Source organism: Haliaeetus albicilla, chromosome 6 (genome assembly GCF_947461875.1).
Source record: "Haliaeetus albicilla chromosome 6, bHalAlb1.1, whole genome shotgun sequence".
NCBI classification, from domain to species: domain Eukaryota; kingdom Metazoa; phylum Chordata; class Aves; order Accipitriformes; family Accipitridae; genus Haliaeetus; species Haliaeetus albicilla.
Window position 1 is genome coordinate 9,832,650 of NC_091488.1, and position 16,009 is coordinate 9,848,658.

General features: G+C 44.9%; 1 long non-coding RNA gene across 1 annotated transcript in view; it reads left to right on the plus strand.

The window, feature by feature from the left end:
• LOC138685639 (uncharacterized) overlaps positions 1 to 16,009 on the plus strand; it is a 77,238-nt gene that overhangs the window by 48,211 nt on the left and 13,018 nt on the right. The window contains exon 3 of the long non-coding RNA XR_011324964.1: positions 1,981 to 2,135. This is a non-coding gene — a long non-coding RNA (uncharacterized lncRNA). The remainder of the gene's footprint in view (positions 1 to 1,980; positions 2,136 to 16,009) is intronic.

Here is a 16,009-nt window from a genome sequence, read left to right on the forward strand (position 1 = left end):
TTTCTTCCCCTTTTTAATCGCCTTGTATTTTTAAATTGTAATCTCTGGAGGGCAGGGAGAACAAATGTTGCTTAACAGTGTGGACAGAAGTTTAGCATGACTTTAGTTGTTGCAAAGCCAGGAGTGACTTGGAAAGATTTCCCAAGAAACAATCACTACGACCTTAAGGCAAGGCAGCACTATTCTGTATCCTCTATAAATCCTCCTCTGCCACACGTCTTAGATATTTTAAATATATCTTAGAGATGCTCAAACAGTGTATTAGTACCGTGCTTTCCTTGTATACATCAATATGTAAGGTGACTAAGCAAGTTCCTGAGTTACCATGGAGCCGAACTGCACAGATCTTGGGAGACAGTGAAAACTAATAAAACAGAATGAGAGAAAAACTCCCTGGGAGCTGGATTTCCAAAGCGCAAATAGCTGAACGCTGCATCAAATATACTTTTGCCCCTTTCTTAAAAGATAGCAGATGTGGATGAACTTTGCTGGTTAGATTCCATTGTTGGGCACATCCATGATGTACAGCTGTGGTCTTTTTTGCAGACAAAATACAGCCTAGCATTTCCCCTGAGGGGAATTTCTTAAGCCTCTGTGTCTCTGTTGGACTTCGCTAGAACCTCTCAACTTGAACACAAGCAGCTTCTTCCTCCTTTCGCCCCGGCAATCACTGCCCCCAGCACTCATCCTCGGGAGGACTGCTCTTGCAAAACGAAGTTTGAGCACCCAACCTCCTCTTGGGCAGTTACGGTGCGAGAGAAAGGAAAGAGAGTTCCCTCCTGAGCAACTCAAGAAATGCAAACAGCCTTAAGAAAGGGTGGGATTCATTTTGCTAAATGCAGATACTTTCGTGTGAGCAAGAGGTCCAAGTCACTGGAGAGAAACATCTGATTTTAGGCTTCTATTTTTGTCTGAGATGAACAACAGAATAGACCCCCCCCCCCATCGTTGTATTGATTAGATTGCCATCGATTATCAGACCTACAGATGCCTGCTCTGCTGGAAGCATCAACGCCGTGGGGGAACCTCGTGCAGGGCACTCCTCCCCAGCAGCCTCTGGACAGCCTGTCTGGTTGCGCTGAGCATTTTGTCCTGGATGTTCATGTGGCCAGGGACTTGGTCCTTGATCGACAGTATCCTCTCTTGCCATTATCACCTCTTCTCATAAAAACAGTTAATTTTGCTCCTCAGAATCTGAATTTGGGGAGGGAAGATAAAACTCGAAGGATGGGAGTGGGAACTGGAAGATCTCTGGAGACAAGAATGTTTCATTCTCTCTTCACAGAAGTAAAATGTAGAAAAGCTTTTATTTTTCTGTTTCTTGTGGGCATTTTATAAAAGACTGGGTGGATTAATTTGTTTTCCAATCCAAGCAGCTTTGTTAGCTAATTTAACATCGATTCCTGTGTGTATTGGGAGAAATCAGCCATACTCCCATGGATTTTCTCAAAATGTCTCAAAAAACCTGCAAGTAAATTCCACAGAAATGTGTCCAATTTTTAGTGAGGCTAGAAATTACTTAATAATCTCAAGTAGATATTAGGAGTGCTTGTCCCTGTGGGTCAGGTCTTGCAGGAGAAGCCACCAGCTAATCAGCTATTAACTACTTTTTTTCCTACAAACAACAAAAAGAAAAATCTGAAATACTGAAATCTTCAAACCCCAGAATGGCTCACATCAAGCTTCTGGTTAAAATACTGTCTCTGTTGGACTCTTTGGTCATATGCAAGGGGGACAGCAGAAACAGCCAATATTCTACAAGAAAGGTGTTGCTTTGTTTAACCAATGCCTGTTTTCTTTGGGCAAAGAGATGGTTGCCTGAAGTGGGAAATAGGATGCTGCTGCTGTTCAGCTGTGACCTTCTCCATTCCCTTCAGGAGCTTTTCTGCTGGGGGACTGTAGGTGGGGATGGGGGAATTGCTTTTTGTGGCTGCTTGTCCTCAACTTCTCCAGGAGCAGTAACTGCTACTTGCATTACAGGGGGCAGGATTGGGGCATTCCTGTGTCGGAAAATACAGCTATTGAGCATTTGGGCAGTTGCTTTCCCACTTCCATGACTCACGAGCCACTTCATCAGGATGTGTGCCACAGGAGGCAGTGACTGGCCAAGGAGTCCATGAAAGCAAGGAAACCAGGTAGGACTTATTTGCATGTGATTTTGGACTCTGGAAAATCTTCTGAAGCCTGCTAGGGACTGAGTCCTCTTATTGTTCAAACAGGAAGGGATGGCAACAGTGTGCCAGGCCACCGGGATGCATGGTTATGCCATAGATGTGAGTTTGTGGGCTGCAACTTCTCCACTGTATGAAAACCTTGCAAATAAAGTGATCTTACCTTGGTATGTTTTGTTGCCCTGGCAATCACAGGGAATGTTTGAAAATGGATTTTTTTTTTTTTTTGGTAATAAAAAGACAAAATGAAGCTATTTGGAAAAAAACCCGAACAAACAAGAGAAACATCTGCACCTCAAGAACTTTTTTCTCTGGGGTCTGCATGAGAAACTTGCTCCCAGGAAGGTGAATGTCTCAGAGCACCTGGCCTTTTTGTGAGAAAATGGAAAAATACCTAAGTAAAAGCTATGGCACTTTGCAACTTCTCATGTACTGACTCATCTTAAAAACCCATGAAGGCTGTCTAGCTATCTTGGGAAGCATCTAACCCCTCATTACACTGAAAAGTAATCCTTCAAGACTCACTTAAACCAGTGAACTGGAGGATTATGTTCATTGTAGTGGGGAAGTTCTGCTTGCGGCAGATCAATCTTCTGATAGCCAGCATGACCCTGTGACAAGGAGGAGGAGGAGGGAGGAACACGGTGCTATTTTTGAACTTCATAAAGCTTCCGCATAATCCATCATGAAAAATGGTGGATCATGAGGGATATCAGTTAATTTAGCTAGAGTTCAGCTAAGTTTGTTTTTCCTAGAGAAGAATTTTTACTGTTTCCATTAGGGATTTTTTAATTATTTTCAGTGAAGGAGATCACGGAACTTCCCATCCCCTTCTTGAGAGCTGGTACTGTGCAAACAAACAGCAAAATTCACTTCGCCTCGAACAATTTGCAAACTATAAAGAAGTACAAAACCCAGCAAACAGTTTCAGCAAACGGGCTGGGGAAACATAAAATAACAGCCAGACACTTATGACCAGCATGAGATTATTATGATCAACAATCTAAATTATTATTGTACATCCCTAAGTAGCCTATTCTGGCAGCCCCATAATGTATGTAACACACTGTACCTTCTGCTGCTCCATATCTTTATAATTGGTTGCTGGTAATTTCTGTCTTCATCACAGTATTTGATGTTCAGTGCATTCTTGATTGTTTCTTCTGCTGAATGTAGTCAACAGATAAAATTTACATTCACAGTGCTTGCAGTTGCCCAGCTTCTGCAGAATTTTTAAGTTCCAGTAGTTGGAAAACAGTCTTGATTTAAGTTTAAAATAAGTAAGATACAATTAAAATAATTTAACTGACCATCAGAAAGCTTAACTTCAAAGGAATTAAAACCCTCTCTAAGATATAATGTCACCTCGTAGTCCATTTGCTATAATTTGAGCACTTTTATCAGCGGAGAATCTTACCAAAGGCTTCATGAACACAAGAGATGATTAAAAATAAAAGATCAAAGCATGCCAACAAATCCTGTTAACAAACTCGAGCAAAAGGGTGCTGTTTTATAATTAAATATGAAGCCAACTCAAACAAATAATTGGAAACACTGAAGTGGGATGCTACTGTAGCTTTTGGTGGGGTGTGCTACACATATTATGAAGACGTCTTTATCGTGTTGCCACTGGTCTGACCAGAAGCCATGTGTGGGGAGCCTCATTGCACCTCTCCTCTCCCACCAGCATTTTCCTTTTTCAGTGCCATGCTTCCAGATACCCTCACAAATCAGCAGCTAATTCGATAGAGTGAAGAAGCAGCGAGCTTGAAAATATTGCATTAAACCCCCCAGCTCAGCATCAATACCTGGAGGTGCCTGCTAGGAAGACGGAGAACTTGATCAACTCCACCTCCCACGATGGAGTACCAGTCATCCAGGGGGTTTAACAAAGTTTCTCATGCCTTCTGGAAAAGGTTCAAGAAGCAGAATTTGCACTATGGGTTTTTGTAAATCGTTTTGCCACTAATGGTACTATTATTAAAAAAAATCTTTTGAGGTAGCACGTGAAGGCTGTGACTAATTTGCCTTTGCCCATGGTTAAGCAATACAAACTGCTTCCCTGGACTCAGAATAATAGACTGAAATATTCCCATTTCCTGCAGATGAGTGAAAATAAACAGATCTGATCTCAGTTGAAAGAATGTAAGTAGAACAGGCCTTCATTTGTAGGGGAAAATAAACTCTGCCGATCCCTTAGATCTGGGAGTATAAACAGCATCCTTTTTCTCCCAGGGCAGTGTATAATGTGAGTGCATGGTTTGAACGTCTTCAAAATAAACAGCTAATCACCCTTTCTGGCCTAATTAGGTTATGTTCTGGCCTCTGGCTCTAGGACTCATGCAAACTATTTTCTCCAAAGCGGTATTGGGGGAAGCCCTGCTCCCCTCCTAAGAGAGCCTGTCCAACTCTCTGTTTGTCAGTTAACATTTGCTCCTCGAGGAAAGCCAGCCTGGGGATCTTCCTTGCAAGCTTGGCAGATCCAAGGCAAGAATATTCCAAATGTAACTCTTTCTTCCTCTCTCTGCTCATTGTGACAGATACAATGGGAGGATGAGCAAAATCGGTTTTTTATTATCTTTTTTTTATTCTTTCTTTTTTTTTTTTTTTTTCTGGATATGGGCTGTCTGCCTGTTTGTTGTGTATCAGGAAATTGTAACTTGCTGGGTTTTTTGTATGGGAGTTTATTCACTCTTTCCAAAAAGGTGATTTATCAGCTGTACAACTGTCAATGTCCACTGCAAATGGTAACTAATTAATCCATAAGGATTGTATAGGGCAACTGTTATTACTGTGGTATTGCAGACAGGGGACTGAAGCACAGATGTGCTGTAAGACTTGCTCAAGCTGACACTTTGCAAGGAAAGACCTGGGAGTGCAGAAGTTGCTGACCGAAGCTCACGGGCCAGATCCTGCAGTGCTGGGCCCTTACTGGGGCTGCTGCGAGTGATGGTGCACTTCAGCTGCTGCACTGTGATTATTAGCAAACAGAATTAATACAGAGAAATCAGTGGCAAAGGCCAAGTGGGTTTTTAAGCTCTGGTTCATCAAAGCTTTCTGGGCTGCAGCATAGGGTCTGTAAGAGGAGAAATAGCTGACCAGATTCAGAGCATTTCCATATTTGCACTATTCTAAATTTCTCTTAAAGTATGCTTAGATGTCTGAATATGTTTCCATTTTCCATTGCTCTTCTTAAATAGCTGTTCTTCCCTATCAAAACCAGACCATCCTAACTTTAATCCCCCTTTCAAAGTTTCTTTTCATCTTAAGAACAGCTAAAGGTGCTCCAAGGACTGTTTAAACTGTAATTCCTGGAGGTGCTAATTTCCTCTCTTCTCCTTTCTGACCGAGGCTTGCAGTGGGGCTGGGGCAGAGCTGCTGAGGACCCCAGTGGGGCCCATCTTTCCCAAGAAGTTGTCCATAGGTGGGTACCAGCCTGGTCATGGCCAGTTTGGTTTCTTCTTGGCCCCATTTCTACCTCCTTTGTCTGCAGGAAGCAGTTTCTGCATCCAGCGCCGGCTCTAAAGGCGCAGACCCCTTTTTCGTGCCCTTTCTCCAGATCAAGGAGTGTTTGGCTGTCCTGTTGACACAAACCCTGGAGCTGAGCCTTAGCTCTTTTGAGCCTCTCAGATGTATGTCCCCTCACAGCTTTTCTTGCCTGTGACTGCCTTTTAGTCACAACAAGCCAAGGAAGATAAGAAAAGCTGAGCAAAGACATTTCTGAGCCACAGGCGTTTAATTCTCTAGGACGTCCTTAGAAGTAAATGTTTATATACGCTGCCTGGTTTGGTCGCACTTCTCTATAAGCTTCGTATTTGCTAGCCTGGAGGCCAAGGTGAGACACTGCTGCTGTCCCCAGGCACCCAAACCGTCCCTGCCCCCTCCCAAAATACATCGCCCTGCTCTCGCCGAGGAGCCGTGGCTCCATCCGCAGCTGGGACCCACTGCAGAAAATTGTATAGGTCTGGGGTGGCAGTGGAAAGGGAGATGAAGGCATGATAACCCCACGGTGAGGGCTCCTTGGGGGACAGGGCGCGTGTGCTCAGCGCAGGATGGGAGGCGTAATGAGGTAAGGAGGCAACAGCATGAAGAGCGTTCACAGTTTAATAGACATATTTCACACTGTCACAGTATCTTCGCGAGAGCTCGGTTCCCGGTTTAGGTATCTGAACAAGTGACAGACTGCATGGAAGGGCTGTGACAGGGAGGCGTCTCCCCTCGAGCCGCGCTCTCAAAAATCTTGATGACGGATGCAAATCACTTAGAGCCAAATTAAGAAAAGTATATTTAGGCACCTAGAGAAGTAAAGAGGCACTTAATAGGATTTTCAGAAGTGCATAAGCAGATTAGGCATCCAGCTCCTATTGAAATCAATGCTGATGGAGCATTTAAAAAGAAAAAAATCTCGAGGTATCTCAGCGCTGTTACAGCCTGCGTGCGTTTGCAGGGGGTGAGTGGGCTTAAAGCCACGTTTTGTTCAAGATAAGCCTTACAAGTAACAGAGCTCCCTGGTTGTACCAAGTCTCCAAAACCATAGGAGCAAGTTCTTAAGCTCCCACAAAAGTTGAATTACGCTGGTCTGTGAGAATAAAGAGCTGGAGGGAGAGGTAATAAGCTCTGTGTGCCTGCCTGTGTGGGAGAAGGAGCAGGACTTCTGCAGAGGCAGAGGCAGAGGCAGAAAGTAACACAAAACCGAGGAGACAGAGCAATCACTGGATCTTCACTCAAGCAAAGACCTTGTGACAGCTTTTTTTGGTTACAGAGCTGGCTGAGAGGGGCTAGGTGAAGAAACTGCTGGTTGTTTGATTTTGGCAGGGAAGCAGCACTTTTGCAGTCCTTGTAAATAAGCAGATTTGTCCCAAAGAAACATCTTTGGCCAGTTTCTCCCGTGTGTAGAAAGAACTTGTCAGGACCTGGATTTTGCCTCACTCTTTGATTTTTACGTGGAGTATAATGCTGTAAAGTCAGTTCCTTGCTTTCCCTGAAATGCAGCTCCCAGTCTATTGAACTGAAATTAGTCGTTATTTGCTTTACTGAGCAGTAGGGAGGATACATACATTAAGGACTGTGAGGCACTACAGTAACTGGGGCCAATTAGCTGCTACCCGAGGGCAGTAGCTCCCAGATGTGGGATACCAGACAACTGTGAACCTACAGAATTGCTAACAGATCACTCATTATTCTCCTCCTGAGACTTTTGATTGGGGAATTAACACACAGTATTTTTAGTGAGTGTCCTCAGAACATTTATCTTCTTCTATGGTATGTCAGTCCCTCAGGGAGCACTATTTGGGAAGCAACTGCTGCTCGAGGTGACAGAGAGGAGTTATCTCCTCCGTAATCCCTGTTGACATGAATGGCTGATGCAGACAGTAGGCAAAAGGTATGCGTGTCATAACTGCACTCCCAAACATGTGAATAACATTGAATGAATGAAGCAATCTCAGGTACCTTATGGGCTGCTGACTCCAGTCTTGTACTGGTGGTTTCCAAACTGAACTTGGCTATAAACCTCTGCTATGAAGAAGACCAAAGGAAATGACATGCTGGAAAATTCAGAATGGTTATTAATGTGAAATGTGCTAGAAGCGTCAGGCAAGAGAGGGAGCTGATTTATGGGCCAGCAGACAACATTCAGTGAGGAAAGTCCTAGCTTACTAACTAGACCAGAAACCTGGAGGTAAGAAAGAAGACTTCTCTGTGTTACCTCTTACCTGATCAACACTATTAAAAACCAGAAGGGGCAAGTTTCTAGATGCTGCTGGGAGAAAGGAATTTCTCAGGGCTTCTGGCCTTTTTGATTCATAACACCTTTCCTGTAAAAGTTAGACCCTTCTGACCTGACTGTGGTGGTGTAATATCTGATGTGTTGTAGTTCTTTGCCTACCCAGAAGGAAAGGGAAAAAGAAACCTTGATAGGCAATGCACGCCTATATTTACTTGCAATCTTATCTCTGGGTTATAAGTGCTGAATTATTAGTGTTATGCTAATAAAGTTCATTTGAGCTTTTGGAACAGTCTCTTTCTAATTTAAAGAGAAGTGAATTTGGCAATTTGCCAGCTGGCTAACAGGATATTAATCAGACAATACCTAGGGACCAACACCACTATATTGCTTTTAATCTTTTGACCAGTAAGGAAAACAGGAAGAAATCCATTTCCCTCTTTTCTTTGCTCAATGGGATAACCAGCTGGTACAGACTAGCTGCAGCTCAGTTCAATTTGGGAGTAAATATTTGCGTTTTAGCTGGGTAAATGAGAGAGCAGCGCTACTCTCTTCCCAGCTGCCATGCAGCTGGGTGCCATTCATGCTCACAGTGGGGCTCCTGCAGGTCTTTGGCTCCCGGAGTCACGTATTAATAGCAGAATGTCACCTTGCATTGGAAAAATGTATAGCTTTGCTCAGATTTGCCTAGAAAGGAAAAGTTTGTTTGACTGTGCCAGACAGTCATTTAAGGTGATGACCGCAGACAACGTTCAGGACCAGATTTGCAGCCCGTACACTGTCTGTGTAAGCGCAGCCCCAGGAAGGAGAGGAGGGGGCTTCCAAAGCAGTGGGGTGCTCACTGAGCAGAGACCACCCTATGGCTGGGGGCTTGGTAGTGCAACGTGAGGGGTCTGGTTTGTTTGTCCCCAGATATGAACACATGAAGTAGAGTTAGGAATCTGTTAAATTTCTATGTCCTCGCAGGACTACCCTTTAAGGACAGTGGAGATGTCCTCCGTGAGCCTGCAGGCAGTCCTGCAGCGGCTGCAAGGGGTGGGGAAAGTGCTGTCTGACCACATCTCTCGTCGCCAGCTAAGGAGTCCAGGTCTACCCAGGGAGGTAGATGGTGGCTGCCCAGATTTTACTGTGATTTGCTCCCCTTCTCTGAAGTGTGGGTGTCCTGTGGAAACCTTTGGGGACTCTTTGACGGGGTTTAGGACTGAGCTGGTCTTGCCTTGTTTCTGTGTGCTCAAACGAGGAACAAAAATGGATTACCAGGACCTTTAAGGCAGATTCTGTATTTTTTACACAGGCCCTTCTGACCAGCAGTGAAAGACTGAAAAGTAAAAGCACATTAATATCCTGGGGCACCTACATGGAGACAAGCGGCTCAGTTTTCCTGCCTCGGTGCCCTTTTCCGAGACTTCTGGTGGGGAGAATCCATCCCATGGATGCTCCTGGCAGAACCATTTGTTTCCTGTACAGGCGTAGCCCATCAAATCAGCACTGTCTGTTTGCTACAGAAAATGGGGCCCGGGGTCCAGAGCAAGTGCTGCAGCCCTGAAAAAGAGCAAGCTATCTGAAAATAAAAGACGTCATTAAATTTCCTTTCCACAGGGTGAATGAAGAAGCTTTTACCTGGGGAAGAAAGGAAAAGTGTGCTTTTTGTTAGCTTCATCCAGAGAGAAAGAAAATCTTTGACGTATTTTCTGGCATGTGACTCCTGTTAGGCTTCAGCCTAAACAGCCTGTTTTCAAAAGCACTGGAATGTAGTTTCAGCAATAATTGGTCAACAGAAATGGAGGCAGTGAGGGTATTCTGTTGTACAGAAGTCCTGTGTGAAAACCCATACATTGTGGCTAAGAAGTCAAAGAAAACAGATTTAACAGATGAATGTTAATCTTGGGAGCTGAACTCCTGGAATCTGGCTCTTCCTTGAAAGATGGAAAACTGGAGCCATTGCTGGATGGGGGATGGTGCTTTTCCACTCCAATTTCAGACAATTGACTTACTTAAACTCATCTGCTGAACCTTTTGCCCTGCTGACAAAAAAATTTAATTTCCCACCATTTTTTTAATTTATTGCTCAGAATACGTAAGTACTAGAGATACAGCTTTTGGTGTAAACCAGCATAATCCTTTCACCACTGAATTGTTCTGTTATATAGTATTTTGACCACTCTATGTGTGTGTGAAATTGCTGTCTAAAATGTATTGCTTAAAATTGATATTTTCCTGTTTCAGGACAAATTTGTTAAAAAATTCTAAAAGGAAATTATGCAAAATAAAGCAACTGCTCTTTATTGTCCTGGGTGGAAAACACTTCGGTTCTGCATAGTTTCAAAGCACTTTTGAAGGAACTGAAATTGTTCAGTGTCATACTACAATAGTGTAATTTTTATAGGCTAGTTGAATTATTTTCACGAGACAAAGAAATCCCTTACACTCACAGTGCTATATATTTGCAAAGGAACAAGTAATGTGCTTGCATTGTACTGAGACCATGAAAGCACGCTGCTCTGAATGAGCTGAGTTTGGTCCAGGCCAATACACAATAACGACTGGTGTTTTGATAACACTTCAGCAGCGTTGAACAAGGGTTGACGTCTCTGCCACAACAATGGGTAGTCGGTGAAGATCTCAACAGTGAAGCCAGAAAAAAAAAAAAAAAGGCAACAGTTTTGGAAGTGTTCTGCTTTTCCCAAACTCTCACTGAGGATGAAGTTAAATTAAACTAAGGGTGAAGAATGGTAAGTATTTATGTAGCTGGAGGTACCTCCTCTCTTCAAAGTCTGCTTTCAAGTCTGCTGTGAAGATTCCCATTGCCTTTCACTCTTTGGACCAGTCTGTATATGAAAGAACTACTTTATTCCTACCTCTGGTATGAAGTCCATTGAGCAGTCTGCGTGAGAGAACTTGGAGTCATTCTAATGGTACTCATGGGTATACTTTTCTGGAAAGAGAATTTCTTGTTCTATGTTGTCTCCTAAGAACAAAAATCCCTAAGAAGATCTGGTCCTCCGTGTGACGTAATTTGCTTATACGATAATTTTCTTCTTCTGAATGAAGCCAGGAAAGAGTTTCGTGTTATATTTCAGGAAAGTTAGGTGATGTGCAGAGTGAATATGTCAAATAATGGAGTTCTGATGTATAGCAACAAAGTCAACACTAATAAAAGTTTGCTGTCTTTCTAAAATGGCCTTGTGCATTAGGGTGTCAAATGCTCTAGGACTTATAATGCAAAAAGACAGGATGTTTCCAAGGCAATGAGATGAGGCTAATTAAAATGTCAGATAACACAAGTTTAGATTGTTTGAAAAACTGTTACATAAGATAGTTAAGATCTTCATTAGAGGGCCACAAACTTAACTTTTTCATAAAAAACAATCTTAACAATTTTTTACATCAAGTCTGACCTCTGCTGCCTACAAATTTAGACTGATATGTCAAAATACATACTACCTTTAATGTTCCTGTCAAACCTAAGCTGTGATGCATGGAGTTATTCCCTACTTGGAGTGATGCTTCTGTGAAACTTAACTAATAAAAACGTGGCACACGGTGACTGATGTCTGTTCTCACAGGGCGTGTTAGCGTGGGACAAACACCGCGTACTCATCCTCTTCTTGACACTGAAAAATGAGGCACATCTAGTAAAAAACACAATATATGCTCTAACGGTCTTGCAGCAACCATCTTGTCATCTTTCTCCCTCCTCACTCACCTTTCTCACCTCTTGACTCTTTCCCTTGCTTCCCTCGTAGACTCTGAGCCTACAATTTATCTTGCAAGGAGGTCCCTGCTGCCTCTGAACATGTCCTACGCTTGTGCACAGGCCTGTGGCAGGATCTGGGCTTCCTCTGTGGGAGATCTCAGGCAGCTTTTTGCCAGCTTGGACAATGAGAGGACAAAGAAAAGAGCTTGTCCTGGCAAAATAGATATCCTTAAAAAATTGAAACAAAACTCAGCAAAGAATCCAAATCCCAGTTCCAGCAACCTGGTAATTTGTCAGTGCCAGGCGTCAGCCCACTATTAGTCTTTTTCTGGATAAGATGACAGAGCTCTGTTGACAAGCTGTAGGACTTATTTCAGGAGCTGGCACCTGGCTCTCTGGCACGTCCCCCTGATGGCTGTGTCACGCTCCTTGGAGCTGCCTTTGGCTCTGCAGAGGTTACAGCTGGAGCGGTGCTGTGGGTTGACCATGGCTGGAGGCCAGGTGCCCACCAAAGCTGCTCTATCACTCCTCCCCTCAGCTGGACAGGGGAGAAAAATTATAACGAAAGGCTTGTGGGTCAAGATAAGGACAGAGAGAGATTACTCACTGATTACTGTCATGGGCAAAACAGAGTAGACTTGGGGAAATTAGCTTGGTTTATTACCAATCAAACCAGAGTAGGGTAATGAGAAATCAAATCTTAAAACACCTTTTCCCCACCTCTCCCTCCTTCCTGGGCTTAACTTTACTCCTGATTTTCTCTACCTCCTCCCCTCCAGCAGCACAGGGGGATGGGGAATGGGGTTTACGGTCAGTTCATCACACGTTGTCTCTGCCGCTCCTTCCTCCTCAGGGGGAGGACTCCTCACACTCTTCCCCTGCTCCAGCATGGGGTCCCTCCCATGGGAGACAGTCCTCCACAAACTGCTCCAGCATGGGTCCTTCCCATGGGCTGCAGTCCTTTAGGCATAGGCTGTTCCAGTGTGGGTCCCCCACAGGGCCACAAGTCCTGCCAGAAAACCTGCTCCAGCGCGGGGTCCTCTCTCCATGGGGCCACAGGTCCTGCCAGGAGCCTGCTCCAGCACACGCTTCCCACAGGGTCATGACCATCTTCAGGGGCATCCACCTGCTCCGGTGCGGGGTCCTCCCCGGGCTGCAGGTGGAGATCTGCTCCCCCGTGGACCTCCCTGGGCTGCAGGGGGACAGCCTGCCTCACCGTGGTCTTCCCCAGGGGCTGCAGAGGAATCTCTGCTCCGGTGCCTGGAGCACCTCCTCCCCTCCTTCTGCACTGACCTGCGGGTCTGCAGGGCTGTTTCTCTCACAAATTCTCACTCCTCTCTCCAGCTGCAGTTTCCTGTGCCCCAGCAACTTTTTTTCCCTTCTTAAATCTGTTATCCCAGAGGTGCTACCACCGTCGCTGATAGGCTCAGCCTTGGCCAGCGGCGGGTCCATCTTGGAGCCGGCTGGCATTGGCTCTGTCGGACACGGGGGAAGCTTCTAGCAGCTTCTCACAGAAGCCACCCCTGTAGCCCCCCTGCTACTAAAACCTTGCCATGCAAACCCAATACAAGTGGGCTGCCTGGCGCTTCCCAGCCTGCCTGCTTGGGAACCTCGCTATTTATTTCCATAATTACATGTCCGTGCACCACTGCCCCCAGGCCTGTCTAAGGCCGAGCAGCGCCTGCCGCGCCAGCAGAATGGGTGTCCCAGTGCTCACATGAGTGGAGCACGAGGGGGAGGCTTCTCACCCATCCCCAGAGGGGCTGGAAGGTGCTTTTGCCTCTGTCTTAGCTGGCCCTCTCCTCCTGTGTCCCTCTACCCCTTTTCCCCTGAGCCGTTCACTCTTGTCCTTGCTCGGTGTCACCGTCAGTGGCACAGGACCACCGGGTGCCTCCCTGGGGCGCGAGTCCGCTCCATCCCTTCCCACGAAAGGCCACAGCATCTGATCTGGAGATTTCCTGCTCCTGCTGCAAGAAAATATTTAGCATTTTAATATCTTTTCACATTTTTAGAAATAATTTATGTATGAACATACACAGTGCTTAGTAATCATTTCTCAGATGAATGTGGAATTTTTCTAAAATTAAACTATCATTCTTTTCTCTTCACACTTGGCTGTCATATCTTTCTTAATGCAAATCAGTCATTGACTAGAGACACCTACTGTAAGAAGCTATTTTAGCTGTCTGATCGGTTATAAATTGATTCTGAAAGTGAAGACCGTTTTGGGGAGATAAGCTGGGATTGGTAGGGAATGGAAAAAATAATTCAAAGGGGAAGTTTTTGTATTTGAATGTAAGTGACTATTTACCTCTATCTCAGAGCAAAGACTGTAATCCGGGGGTCCTATCTCTCTTTCCTCCTGCTTTAACTCTTAGACCACAAATTCCGCCCCCCCCCCCTCGCCCTATACAATGCAGAGCCCCTAAGGACCAGAGGAGGGTACCCCAGGGCAGAGCCCAAGGAAAAAATATTTCCCCTTTCAGTCTCCATTCAGTAGTGGGCAAAAGGAAAGGGGGAGATTATCTCTGAAGGAGCCTGGCTACTTTTCTGCTCTGAAGCAAGTCCCTTAACACACGAATAAAAAGGAATCCATTATGGTTAGTTTCAGAGAAACCTCTCTTCACTGCAGTATTTCCCCCTGCTATGCTTCAAGTGCTCTTCAGAGGGAATATTCACATTTTCCAGGCAAAGAAAATGGCTTTGCTAACACAGTAGTGGTCTGCACAAAGCAAGAGCGAAGCAGAGAAGATTCACTGGATGCAACTTGGGAAGCTGGAAAAATGAGAACTGTTTTCTGGTTTTCTTTTTTCTGCTCTTTATTCTTCAGGGCCAGCTCTGATATTGTCTGCTGGGGCTTGAACAAGGAGCTTAATTTTTAAGGCATGTCTGACTTCTCTCTTTGCATTTTTTTTCTGTTGCTTGCACTGCCAGTTCTTAGTATGTAATTAAAAGTATGCAAACAGTGGCTGAGTTTTTAAATGAATTCAGTTTGAGTGAACATGCTTACAGACTTTAATGTCTGCATGCTGTGCCTATATGAACAATAGTTATCCTGGCACGAATATTGGGTGAGAGTCAATTTCAAAGCTGCACAGATAAACAAATTCAGAAATCAACTTCTACCTACAAGTAGCTCTGTGCTTTGCTGGTTTGTTAAACCATTTCTTTTTCCCTAACAAATTACAGCTAAGCAACACTATTCAGATTTTGATTATTTACGATCAGTCCACTTTGTCAAAAATTCTGAATGCTGTTAATCAAATGCATTTGAATAAACAAATGCATGTAACAATTGCAGCATGTTTGTAGATATTCAGAGAGCAGAAAAAGAACTTAATCAATCAAATCAATTACAGATCGCGTGTTCCTTGCACAGCTCTATTGTCCCCTGAACACTTGTAATTGGGAGTTCAAAGCCTAACATCCTTTGTTACTTTTGTGAAGTTTAAAGAGGTATGATTTTTTAATGCCTAGACTTGCGGTTTCTCAGATGTATACAGGATTTTCTAACATGCTCTATTTAATACAAAATTCAGGGCAGTTATAATCCCTCTCTACGCTTGACTTAGAAACTGAGTCCTGCGATCAGATTGCAGTTTTGGAGTGAGGCCATTTGCTAAAGAAAGTGATTCTCCCCCCACCTCCCTTTCACTTATTAAAAGATACCCCTCATTTGGCTTCTAACAAAGCTCCTCGGGAACCCATCGCTGCAGCCTGCAGCAGCGGGAAGGTGCGATGCCTTTGGCAAGGCTGCATGGCATAGCCCAGAGCCACCCCGTCCTACCACACCGTAAAGGGAAAGCACTTCCCAGTTCCTTATGACAGCTCTTCGCATCAGCTGCGCTCGAAGCCTTATGCCATCTGTTTGCATCTTTGCTGTAACCTATGAAAGTCTGTTTTGTTAAGAATTCAGCACCGGCGCCTGGGCTACAAGTGAATGCAAATACATGACTTTGGCATAATTGCACAGGAGCAGTTGCAGGGGGGTGGCCTAAGGGCCCGTCTCCCCACCGTCCTGTTTTGCAGCAACCACCAGTGGGGTGAGGAGGGCTGTCCCTGCTTGTTCCCCTGAATCAGGAGACAGATGTGCCATTTGCCTCCGGGGAGGGAAGGATGGCTCTAAGTCCGTAGCTGTGCACCATCCCGTGAGGCAGAACCCAAACCACCGCTGCACCCCACACCCTCGGGACACACCATGGTCCACCTGGAAGTTGCTCATGCTACTTCCAGACTTACCATCACACGGTTTGACAGGGCAGGTTGTGACTGTCTCACGGGTACCCTGTGGACACGGGGTGCCTCTAGGCAGTGCAGTACTGCAAAGCGCTTGAGCTCCTACCTGTGCCTTCCATGTCAGGCCTGCCCTTATGTGGCCACCTCTGCTTCAGGTTCTTGCTCCTTCTCCTGTCTTAA